This window comes from Myotis lucifugus, unplaced genomic scaffold (assembly GCF_000147115.1).
Source record: "Myotis lucifugus unplaced genomic scaffold, Myoluc2.0 scaffold_2592, whole genome shotgun sequence".
NCBI lineage: Eukaryota > Metazoa > Chordata > Mammalia > Chiroptera > Vespertilionidae > Myotis > Myotis lucifugus.
Genome location: NW_005873640.1, coordinates 1 through 13,008, shown reverse-complemented (window position 1 = coordinate 13,008; position 13,008 = coordinate 1). Strand labels below are relative to the sequence as shown.

At 53.2% G+C, this 13,008-nt stretch overlaps 1 long non-coding RNA gene across 1 annotated transcript; it reads right to left on the bottom strand.

The window, feature by feature from the left end:
* Positions 1-5,157: 5,157 nt before the first annotated feature.
* Positions 5,158-10,105, bottom strand: LOC106695739. Its single transcript, XR_001346772.2, has 3 exons — positions 9,744-10,105; positions 8,265-8,366; positions 5,158-7,725 (listed from the first exon to the last, which is right to left on the bottom strand). It is a non-coding gene; the product is annotated as an uncharacterized LOC106695739 (long non-coding RNA).
* Between the last annotated feature and the right edge of the window lie 2,903 nt (positions 10,106-13,008).

Genomic DNA, 13,008 nt, shown 5'->3' with positions numbered 1-13,008 from the left:
TAGTGGCACTCATTCTACATTCATCCTGTTATGGAGGGCTTCCTACCATTGGCCAGGCGCTAGTCCCCACCCTCAGGTACTTAAAGACACTGGAAGGAGGTGTTTAAATGGATTTAGAACATGTAGACACCCCCCCCCCCCGTGTGATATGCCAAGTGTTCCCTCCATTTTTGAAACATTAATTTTTAACACTCTCCATAGCCTCTGAGAGGATAGGCTTTTTATTATTGCTGAGTGTCCAATGGGTAAACTGAGGCACAAGCAACACTGCTCTCAATCTTTGCACCGCTAAAGTGCAAATATTAACACCACACAAGTTCTGTGGAGCAGGCCTCTGGACATGGTTTGTCTGGGTGACTCTGCCTCAAGGTGTCAGTGAAGCAGGAGATGTGTTTCAACTGAGGCTCAACTGGGGACAGATTTCCTCCCAAGCTCACTTGCCTGTTGTTCCTTAGGATGCAGTTTGGACTGAGAGCCTGAGTTGCTGCCTGTTTGCCTGGGCACTTTCTCGGTTCTCTCCTATGAGGCCCCTACATAGGGCAGCTCAACACATGAACGTTTGTTCTCCTTGTTCCAGAGATATGACAGACAGACAGACAGAGACACAGATACAGAGTGAAATCTAGAGGAAGGAAGGGACCTCAAGAATGAGACTAAAAGAGAATGACAGGACCTGACATCCCATCAGCTGGGCCGTCCTCTATGTTGTTCAGAAGCCAGTTACTGAGCACTCAGTGACACACAAGGATGTTCCCACCAGGAGGCTGGACTCCCTCGAAGCCACTGTGAAGGCCCCTAACGCTTGGACCCACATGAGGCACTGGGTCTGATTCTAAACTTAACAAGAGACCTCTGTGAGGTTTTAGGCCAGGGAGTGACAATATCTGAATTTCCTGTCATTTCCAACCCTTAAAGGTGCAGACTTGAAAATGAGCCAAATGAGCAGTGACTTCCATAACATCACACACTGGACCCCGGCCCTGTTTTGTCTAGTGTTCCATGCTGTGTCCCTCTCATTCTTCTCACTCTTCCACCTCTACGTTTGTTCATCAGATTCATGGGACACGATCCCACCATATTAGGGGCCTTAACTCATCCACATTTGATGGCTTCCTATGGAAATGGTGTCTAGCATCATCCTCATTGGGCAGCTTGGGAGACCGGGGAGGCCCTGAGAGGCACAGAGGCTTCCCCAGGACACAAACTAGTAAGAAAGAGGAGGTGTGAACTCAGCTTTCTCTCCCAAGCAGGGGGCCTGGTACCTTCCCAGGGAGCTAGGGGGAGGGCTGTGCTGGATAATGGTGTACAGGTATGGAGACGACATGGGTGAAGAGAGTGAGAGGTCACCAGCCCAGAGGGGGCTTAGGGTAACTCTGATTGGAGGAAAGGCCCAAGCCATGGAACCTCGAAGGGGTGACTTCACTTCCTTTGTGACAGATCCTCACCAGAAATTGGAACCGTGGTAACCAGGTACCTACATTCTAGAGACAACTGCCTCTCCACCTCACTTGAGTGGAGAGGCTCAGAAGACTAGGATGTCTCTCTGCTGCTTCCCGTTCTTCCAACGCTCTGGGCAGAAGAAAGCCCAGAGTGAGAGATGGTTTTTTTGTTGTAGAAATTGGCGCAAGTGCTGCCACCGACATCCCTCGGCCCCTGGCAGGAGGACGCATCGGGTTACGGTGGACTTGCCAGGGAAGACCTTCCCAAGACAGACCTTAACGTGGCCCCCAGCTAGGGAGGCCACACTTCTTACTCCTCATCCCAGGTATGTGTTTGTTGGGGGTGGTGAGGGACAGCATGGGATGAAGGACACACATCCTGGGCAGGAGCTGGTCGGTAGGTGTCAGAAGCCTGAAGGGTCTGTCATGATCATTGCCCAGGTCATGGCTCACAGCTGAATGTTGGGGATGGACTCTACTACCCACTTGTTAGCTGGGGGTCCTCACGGGATCATCTTATTCCCTCCCTGCCTGGAGGTCTTTGCAGATGCCCCTCTCTGCCTGATCTGGGGAGCAGAATGGGTGGTGGGCATCTTCCCCACTGGTAATGCCCAGGCCCTTGACGCCTCCTGGCTGGGGACTGGGCTCTGTCTTTGCAGAGCTCCAGCCATGATGTCGTAGAACAGCAGGTTGACAGGTTCTCTGATGTCAGCAACAGGTACAGAGGACAAGTGGACCAGGCCAGGAAATCCGTCCAGTGCCAGTCTGAGGTGAGAGGTGGCCCACACTCATGACCCTGAGGTGACTGGGGTGGGAACAGAACTCAGACTCAAATCTGCAGCTTCAAAGTTTTCATGGACCCACTCCCAAAGAAATCTGATGCTCTAATACTCCCAACCTGGTCCCTGGTAGGTGGAAAAACAGTCTTCATGTGTTCACTGGAATCAGAGAACATTTTTTTCTGTCTTTGCGTTTTTCTCATTTCAAATGTTTAACCCCCTGCTCCAGGTATCCTGTGGACCAATCCCTGCTCAGCTGTCCTTGTAGACTTTCTCTAATCCTTACACATCATCCCACTTAATAGTGCTGTGTATTTTTTTTAAACACTCGGCCAGCGCTCCCACCACCCCTGCCTCACAGAATCCAATCTGATGGATTAAAGTATTGGATATATTTCTCAACAACCTGACATCCCACAGAACACAGCCAACCACTGCAGTGCAGCCCATCAGTTGCTGTGGCCTTACCCATCTCCATATCACCCCAACAAGGACAGAGTTTTCCTCAGTGATTCAGGCTTTCACTGTTATGCCTTGACATGAATCAGTTCTTGCTAGTTCAGCAGGGCTGCCGGAACATCCTCACTGTGTCCTAACAGACGGTCTCAGTTTGCCAGGGCTGCCATGGGGTAGAGCCGCAGATTGGGGTGGAAGGTTCCTGAAGCCTCCTGGCCCGGTACCGGGCTCTGTCTTTGTAGAGCTCCAACAGGGACATCACTGAAGGGCTGGTCAACGGGTTCAACTACTCGACCTCCCTCGGCCTGGGGAAGGTGCATCGGGCCACAGACACCATCCAGGGCTGGACTCAGGTGAGAACTGGCCTTGAGGGTCTCTACACCCACAAACTCGAGACAACCTGGCAGTGCCCAGAACCCAGACTCAAGTCTGGGGACCACAAGAGGCCCTCCCTCGGCCCCTAGGGTGTGCCTCAGCCCCATGACAGAGGAATCAGGGCCTCCCCTCCTCCCTCCAGTTACATGGGAGAGTAGAAAGACAATCCTCACGTATTTGTGGAAATATTAGGGTGAAATAATATTGTTTCACCTCACAGTAGACCAGAAGCACATTTGCCTGTTTTTGTTGTTCAAACTACCCTTGCCAGGATCCTGTGGAGCACTCATCTCCACTGTCCTTGCAGACAAAGGTGTAGCTGGGGTGTCGTTTGGGTAGAAAGATGCTCCGGTTCATTTCAACTTACTGGTCAGTTTGTCACCACACAAAAGACTTGTGAATGAGTCTGCTCAAGTTAATTTATTTTATAGCAATGATAGAGCAGTAATGCAGTCATTTCCTCCATAAGTATATTTTTTCTTGTTGTTAATTCTCACCAGAGGTTATTTTTCCATTGATTTTTATAGTTGAAGGGGGGGGGGGGGGCAGAGAGAGAGCGAGAGAGCGAGAGAGAGAGAGAGAGAGAGACATTGATGTGACAGAGACACATCAATTGGTTGCCTCCCACATGTGCCCTGATGGCCGGGGAGTGAACCTGCAACCCTGGTATGTGCCCTTGACTGGGAATCAAACCGGAGACCCTTTGGTGCGTGGGTTGACACTCTAACCATCTAGCCACACGGGCCAGACCTGTAAGTGGCTTTTGAGTGAGGACAATGATTGCTACTCAGTGCCCCCATTCTCCAGAGCAGGAACTTCAGGTTTCTGGGTAGTCCTGCCCCGGAGCTCCCCAGCCTTCCTGCAGGTGGAGCCTGTCCTCCTGCCTTGCTCACCCTCCAAGAGGATGAGATGCTTCAGAGAAAAAGGAGCCAGACTGGGGGAGACCATCTGACCACATTCTGAGCCTTTTGCAGAGGCCCGGCCCTGCTTCCCCCTTGCTCCCCTCCCATGCAGCTCACAAAGTGATGCCCAGGTTCCCTGCACAGTAACCAACAGCCAGCCCTGCAGGCGTGATCACGAAGGACATCCTCCATCTCCTTCAGGGACAGCGCAGCGATGTGGGCATTGAACCAAAAACCGTCCGTTCAGTGAGTGGACACATTCCACCAACGTCCATGAAGCCGAGCTCAGTGGGTAAAGGGGACGTGTGAAGTCACTGCAGAGAAGGGTCCTGTTACCTGAGGGGGTCTGTGTCCCCATCCACTTCCTAGGGAAGCCGTTCCCCGTTACAGCCTCATCACTGAAGCCCTGAGTCCCACCGCACAGGGCCCCCGCCTCTCCCTCACCTCCACCCCAGGCGCTGTCCTGAGTTCTGCCCCCCGCCCCCCCCCCATGTTCACTACAACGTCCTGCTGGGCCTGCTGTGCTTCTGCAGGAGGGCTGGGCTGTTGAAACCGCCCCCCAAACCCACCCCGTGGGGACAGGCTTGGTCAACGGGCCGGGGCTAAAGAGAAGGAAGCAAGCGGGCTGCACCCCAGACAACCCGGGACCACAGAGGCAGGGAGGGCCCAGCCCGCGCTTTGCCCCTTTGCCCCCATGCAGGGCCGAGGTGCACGTGGAGGAAAATGTCACTGTGACCGCTTTGTGCCTCAGTGTCCCGGATACAACCGCCTCCCTGACACAGGCAGGGGCATCCCTTAACTGGCAAAGCCACGCCGCGCCTGCCGGGGACTAAAGCGCATGGATGGCAACACCGGCCACGGGGCACATGGCAGTGGAGCTGCTCAGTGGGCGTGGGTAGCGGTGCACACTCGGGGCCAGCGCCCCGCCCCGACTTCTGCAAACGATCCCCGTTCATCCCGGAACCCACGCTCCCACCGCCCCCGGGAAGGAGGACATCACTCACTTTGGCTGGGAAGCCGGCGGAAATGGCGCCATGGAAGGAACACACTGGAACACACCCCTGAGAACAGCAGCCTCAGAGCCCCAGACGCGGGCCCGGGGGAGGCACTCGAGTCCCCTCCTGTGGGGAGAACGCGCGTCTGCGCATCGGGGTGCCGCAGGCCCCGGTGGGCGAGCGGGACGAAGGAAGCACACCCACCATGTTCTCTCGCATCAAAATAGAGCCATTTATTCAAGACCCCGAACAGGACCTGTTGCTCCTATCCTAGCAAATGGGCTGCGAAGTGCCAGGTGGTTCTTGGCCAGAGCGTGGGGCGCGGGTGGGCGGACAGGTCGGGAGGCGCTGGCGCGGCTGGCACATCTGATGGACAAACACACCCAGAAGCCAGAGTCCAAAACCCCGGGGCGGGGCGGAGGAACGCGCCTGCGTTTGACAAGCAACACGACTTGGGGGAAAAAGGTGGAACAGGTTTAAAAAGAGGAAAATAACCAGAGCGAAGCAGGCTTCCGTGGGACAGAGTGCACCTCGCCCGGACAGAAGGAAACCCCAGTCCCGGGCTTGCGGTGCTCGGCCCTCGCCTCCCCTGGGCCAGGCCGCCCGTGGCCCCTGCAAACCAGGGAGCCTCGGCCTGGGCCGCCTGCTCAGACCAAGGCCACGTCTGGTCACTAACGGGTGGCGAGACATGAAGAGTTGTGAGGAGGCAAACAGTGCCGGGCACGGGCCGACCTTCCAGGGACCAGTGTTCCCGGCGGCCCTGGGCAGCGATGCTCTGCGGAAAAGCTCAGGTTCCTGTCGGGGGAGGGGTCAGGCGGTGTGTGCACCTCCGCACACTGCGCCCCAAACCTAATGATTCTCAGGGCGGAAATGCTCAACTGGGTCCGGGTGTCGGCTGCCTTCAAAGATGAGAGCGGTGACTTCCTAGACTTCGCGCTTGGCAACAGCCCGAATTAAACACCCAACTCGGAAAAGCACTTTGGGGCCTTCTCTGGCTCAGACTCAAGGAAGTCACGGATCCATGGAGCCTGGTGATGTCCCAGATCCAGCTCAGTCCAGGCCTCTCAGACGCCGCCCCTGAATAGCATCCCATCTGGTAGCTGGGATGCAGCCGCTGAACATGCCCAGGGCACCCCGCCCGCCAGGCCGCCTTCCCATCCCTGCTCTGCCCCTGCTGCTCTCCTCTCTGCCCCTGGGAGAGTGAGGGCCCTTCTCCCACTGCTACTTTCAAAACCAGGTCAGCGTCCGCGCTGACAGTGCAAAGGCCACCTCATCCAATGAAAGGATATTCCCGTAGAAACACAAACTCCTGTTTAATTTAAAAACAGTGAAAAGGTTCATTATTAAAAAAAGAAAATCTAGTCTCTTGGCACAGAAAGAAGAGATGGAGACAGTGGAGGTGATGGGTGACACTCTACCCTCAGTCCACCTTGCGGATGCAAGGGCCTTCCTTCCCGTTTACTTCTGTCCCTGCCCGCCAGGGGTCAGCCGTGCCAGGCCCGCCCAGCAGCTCGGGGGCAGTGGCCGACGGAGGAGGTGCCACCAACAGGCCACACAGCTGAGCTGTCTGCTTCTATGGCTTCCTCAGTACCGGCTGGTTTGGGACAGGCTCCTGGGGGCACAGTGCACCCTCTTCAGTTCCCTCCCAGGGCTACAGAGGGGGCTCCTGGGGAGATCCCACAATGTCCCCCAGCCAAGAGCCGGACTTCTCCCTCTGCGGAGGAAATCCCGCTGGTCCACGGGTCTGCCCACCGCCCCCCCCGCCCGCAAAGGGAACAGTTCCCTAGAATATTTTAAAATATCAAACCACACAAAGCTGTCTGATGGCTATTTTAGGATTTTAAAATTGCTTTAACATAAAAATATTTTCCCCCAAAAAATACTCCGGGCTCTCTTTAAGTCATTTTTCTTTCCTCCTGTAAAAAGTCACCCTGCCCTGCCTTCCTACATAAAGCAGTTATTTTAAGCCAAAAGTACCCTCAAGACCTAAGATCTGAAACAAGTATGATAAAGGGGAGCAGGGGAGGGAGAGGGAGAAGGAGAGGGGGAGAGGGGGAGAGGGGAGGGGTGAGAAAGCCTTCTGGCAAAGATTTTGTCATGGTGTCCCCAAGGCCGCATCAACAGCAAATCAAGACACGCTAAAATCAAGACAGGCAATGAGGAAGGGGAACAGGCCCCATCGTGGACAGAAGGCCCAGTGAACAGGGTTCCAACAGAAAAGCCACCTGACAAAGAAGGTTGTGTGAAACGGGGGCGCTGGGATCACAAGCCCCGCATTTCCCGGCACAGGCTGGGCTCTGAACATCCTTGGCGAGGGCCATGGCAGTGGCCGAATTGTTAGGGCGACACGCAGCCCGCGGGCAGAGCTCTTCCACCCCCGTTCGGTTATCGCAGCCTTTTTCGCTTTTCTTCTCTTTTGCCACAGCTTTTCCCCCTCCAGTCTCAGCCCTCAGAGCCTGTCTGGGTGGGAACCAAACTGGGACCATCCCGCTGGAGGCGTCACGCTTTCCAACCAGATGTCCCTGTGGAAACCACCCTCCCACCTCTGATACAATTGTGTGTGTTTGAAACTTTCTGACAAGAACTAGGAAAGATATAGGCGCCCAGGGCCCAGGAGGAGCTGACTTCAAAGTCCACGCCCACACGCCACGCCCGTGCAGCCTGGAGCCCACAGGATGCCCCCCCACCCCACCCCACCCCACGCGAACTGCTGGTGGGTTAGAATTCTCTTCCCTTTCCTGCAACATTCCATTTACTTTCGCAGGTCTAAAACACACACCTGCAAGGAAACAGAGAGCCCCCGTTACCTTCAAAAACACACAGAACCCAGGTTGGCAAATTACATGGCCCATGGACCAAATCAGGCCCTCCCACTATGCTTTATAAATAAAGTTTTATTGGCACACAGTCCAGAACATTCAGAGAAGCTATGCTATACCTGAGGGGCCGAGCCTCTGACCAACCAGGAAATAACGCAGAGGCAGTGGCCATCGGCAGGTGTCACAGCCCAGATGCCTAGAGGCAGGGCCAATGACAACTCAAGCCTGTGCTCATGGCCTCTGGGAACTCGTGGGGGCTACAGGACACTCGGCCAGCCCTCCCACCACCCCCGCCTCACAGAATCACAGGAGACCCGGGACCCAGGAGACCTGTGGAAGGCAGGTCATACCTTTACCAGCAGAGGGTCAGGCTGGGGGCACAAATGTGGGGCTGAGGCAGGAGCAAGGTTCTCAGCCTCTGCCCTGGGGATCAGCTGCCTGGGGTTTCCCCTTTCGGCCCCACACCCTCTGCCCCCCAGCAAACCCTGGTGCTGCTTACAGAGCCGTCGGACGCGCTGGCGCCCACTTTGTCCCCTCGGGCGTTCCAGCAGACCTCGAAGATGCTGCCAGTGCCTCGGTAGCTGTGGGCGAGCCTCCCACTCTGCAAAGCAAAGCAGCGGTCAGGAGCTAAGGGGGTGGGAACTGGGGGGAGCAAGGCCGCAATCTACCTATAGCCACCACCGGTAGCTATGACACACACTGACCACCAGGGGGCAGAGCTCAACACAGGAGCTGCCCAGCGAGGGCCCTCTCCCACTCCAGGACCCCTTGGGGGATGTTGGACTGCAGGTTTCGGCCTGATCCCCGAAGGCCAGGCTGAGGGACCCTGTGCGCCAGGCCTCTAGTGTTATATACATACTTGTACTTAGAGAGGGCATCCTCTCACTGAGGATCAAAGAGGTTTGTGATTTATAAAACAGGAGGGACATAATTTGGTGAGCCTTTGGCCGTGGGCAATACCTAATGCCATTTTTCTAGGATGTCACTTTACACATCCACCCGTCACTGTTTCTATGAAGAGGGACTCTCGCACAGTATTGCTGGATGCACATTTTCCACCTGGCCTATCTGGGCTGTGAGGCTTGGTGGCAGGCTGGTTCCGCATGGGGCCCACCCTCATCTCTCCCTCTCCACGAGGATGCAGCCCATCGGAGGCAGATTCTGAAAGCCTGAGGTCTCAGTGGACCCCATGCCAGTTCACCTGCTTCATGTACTACCAACCCTTCCCACAAGGGGGCATGGACTCAATTAAAATGCACCTCAATTTCAACCCAGCCACAGGGAAGCCAGAAGGCAGACTGGATTAGAAGGGGAGAGGGGAGGCCATTGAATCCACCTTGAGGTCACACAAACTGGATCACTGGCTGTTTGCAATGGCTCCGACCATATCTCTTCCATCAGCTAGAGAACCGAGAGGTGACTCCCCAACATAACACCCCCTGCTCTATCTTCCACCCACTTCCACACTTTATATTCAGAATCTGTCGTCTCAGGTGCAGCCAGCGATACCCACGGCTACATTTACTCAAATGCTGTCTCCTTTTAGTTCTGCCAATAGCACAACCCAATACTGACATACCCTTTCCCACAGAAACATAAACTAGTTTCATTAGAAAAATCAAAATGGCACAACAAAGCAAACAGATACTCCTTTGTACCCTCCCATGTGCTACTTGATGTGGAGTGGCTGGCCCCGCCCCCTTAGCTGGGCCCCGGAAAGTGCAAATGGAATGACACCTGTCGCCCCAACCTTAGTACCTCGAGGACAGCATCTCTGGAGACAAGAGGACTGGGTTACGGTTGTCTGAGATGCTGGTTGTCTGAGACGACGGCTGGTACCCCAGAAAAGGATGAGGCAGGCAGAGGGTTTCATGCCAGGGACTTAGAAGCGACTCAGCACAAACTCCCCAGCGACGGTTTTGAGCCTGGGTCACTGAAACGACTTGGGTGTTACTCAGAGAAAGGAATCGGGGATTACCTGAATATTCCAGATGTGCACACACTTGTCAAAGGAGCCGCTGGCCAGGTACTTGCCGTCGGGGCTGAAAGCGACACTGTAGACAGGTTCCTGGTGTTTGGTGAGAGTGTGGATGCACACGCCGCGCTCCACATCCCACAGCCGGACGGTGGAATCGAACGAAGCGCTAGGAAAAGGGAGGAAACATCACCATAGACACGGGGGAGCTTTCTTCTATTTCTCTAATACGTACATGTATTATGTTTGGTTTTCCTTTCACAGCTTTTACATTTCCAGAAACAATAACAGGTACACTTCATCACGGCTAAAGTATGACTAAGATACATTGACAACAAAGCCATTGTTATAAAAACAATTCCTTTCTTCTTTTTTTGGATGGTTATTGGGGAAACAATGATTTCATGTTCATTTGTTTCTGCATTTCTTATAGACACAGACATTAAATATGTCTATAGAATAGTTACTACATTCCCTTAAATGTAGTAAATTTAAAATACAACATTTAGCTCAGCTGGTGTTGCTCAGTGGTTGGGCAATGACCTATGAACCAGCGCACATGCCTGGGTTATGGGCTCGATGCCCAGTGATTGGCATGCAAAAGGCAGCCAATCAGTGGTTCTCTCTCATTGATGTTTCTATCGCGCCCTCTACCTTCCTCTCTGAAGTCAATTTAAAAAAATGAAAAAACAAAAACACAACAAAACACTTATGATTACCAACCAAAATATTTGGAAAAATGGCAAATTAAGGGAATATAAGTTTTAGTGCAATGGGAGTTAAAATACAATCACATGCAAATATGCCATCGTATTCCAAGAGTTGCAAGTTTTCTTTTCAAACGTAAAAGAAAGAACGCATACAAGAGCTGCTATTTGGTGTTCTCTCTCTCTCTGAACGGGGACTCGTTGGCACTGCTTCTCCGCTTCATACTTGACTGAAAGGACAGTGAGCTTCTCAGCTGATGCAGGAATTCCTTCCTTCCCTGTTTTCTAAGAAGAGGCCTTGGGTAGAGCACTTTCAGCTACAAGGATCCTTGCTGCTATGAGACTGACTGGTCTGTGCAATGCGTCAGAGATGGAAAGTCCTTCCGTATCCACAGGGCTGTGCCACCTGCCACCTGTCCCCAACCACCCCTGCACTGCAGCAGAAGAAGCCCGCCACTGCTTCCAGGGACCTGGATGTTGCTCCCCAACACTGTCTACTCCAGCGGAACACACCCCCTCGCTGTGTGCACCCTGCATCCCGACCCTGAAGGAGGCCAGCATATCCTGCCGCAGAATCTCTTCGGCTTCTTTTTCTAGGCGTTCTTATTAAACACAGGACCTGGATGGAGTCCCATGAGTGCTGGGCCGAGATAGTTCTGTGCAGTGCAGCCTGAAGTGATCTGGTTCTGGGCTGCCCATCGAAGCCACGTCCCCTCTCTCCAATTCTAGGAAGAATCTGCTGCTGGAGGGGGGAAGGGCGGTACACTATATATAGTTCCATCAGCCCTGGCTCTGGGTGGGGGAGCCCTGTATTCCCACTCAGAATTCACAAAATGGTTGCACTGGAAAAGGACAGTATGAAAACAAGGTACACAGCCCTCGTACTACCAGAAGGGCCATAGTTCACTGACACCACCACTGCAACAATCTATAATTAAATGAAAACCATCATGTCAGAAAATTCTAAGCAGAAAAGGACAAAGGAATGCCACTGGTGAGTATTGCAAAAGGAGGCACGCTGTGCTGTGCAAGACGGATCCATTCAGTGCGGTGGCCCAACCATCCAAAGCTCATCGTTCTCATGAGAACACTCTTGCTCTGAGGGGAGACACATTTCCTTTCTTTCATTTCATATTTGCTTTCAAGGCAAACCAGCTGGTCAACACACCAAAACAACACTCCTCAGGTATCCAACAAGAGACACCTAAATGTCTCCCTGAATTTTAAGTCTTACTAAATTTGAATTAATAAAAATTTCATTTTAAAGTGATATGTGGCTGCCGGGCTGGCATGGCTCAGTGCTTGAGCGTCGACCCCAGAACCAAGGGATCCCCGTTTCATTCTCAGTCAGGGCCCGTACCGGAGGTGCGCTAGGGGCTATGTGACCGATTATGCTCTCTCATCATTGATGTTTCTCTATCCACTTCGCCACACTCCTCACCTCCCCTTCACTCCCCAACCCCCGACTCTCTCTGCTCCCTTTCCCTTCCTATCTCTGAGATCAATAAAAGATATATACCTAACAAGATATATGTGGATAATATAGACCCTATGAGACAGGGAATTTCAAGACACCAGGAAGCTGTTGTGAAACAGTCATCCCTGCATCTCGGGACACCTTTCCTCCACAAGTCCACACAGGAGAAATGTACGGGACCATTAGTGATCCGAGTAGAAACAGGAAGCTCACCATGGGACATGTCCCCACTGCCCTTCCCCCTCACAACATCCTCCTGGGCTGAGGCACCTCCTTCAGGAGCAGTTTGACATGAAACTGCCGAATGTCAATTGCAATTTGGCGTTTCCTGCCCAAGGGTTCACGCAAGAGTCTCATAGTTGATTTCTGAGACGCTATTTTCCTCCCTGAAATAAAGCAAAAGAGCGAAGAGAGGATTTTTTTCCTCTCGTTGATGCTGGGAGATTACCCTGACATCATTGAGCAGTTGAATTCAATATTGGATCCACCTACCTGTGCACTTGTTATTTTGTGAGAAAGACAAATCCCTACTGTTAGCTTCATCACTATTCTGCTGCCTATAATTCTCAGCTTCACACTGAATGAGATCCTTAACACTCCTGTGGGTGGACAAGGCTGTAGCATAGCATGGTATTGCAAACAACAACAACAACAAAAACAAAAAACTATGGACAGGGGAAGGATGGGAGCTGCCTGAAAGAACACCAGACTTCCACCGACTCCAGAGAGAGATCTTGGGAAACAGGCATGACACAGCTCTAAGCTGGGCTGGGAGAGTGTGATGCCAATCAGGATCTCACAGTGTGACCACAGAAAAGGGGTGAAGGAGAGACAAGACTGCCAAAGAAGCTAAGGTCAGATCATGGACGGCCTGGACGGACACGCTAAGGATTTGGGATTCATTTCTCGTTCTTCCCAGGGAGCTCGGGGGGAGGGCTGTGTTGAATGCTTGTATACAGGTATGGAGATAACATGGGCCAGAAGGTGAGAGGTCAGCAGCCCTGAGGGCCTTCCGGTGGCTCTGATTGGAGGAAGGGGCACAGCTCATGGAACCTTGAAGGGGTGACCTCACTTCTCTGGGGAC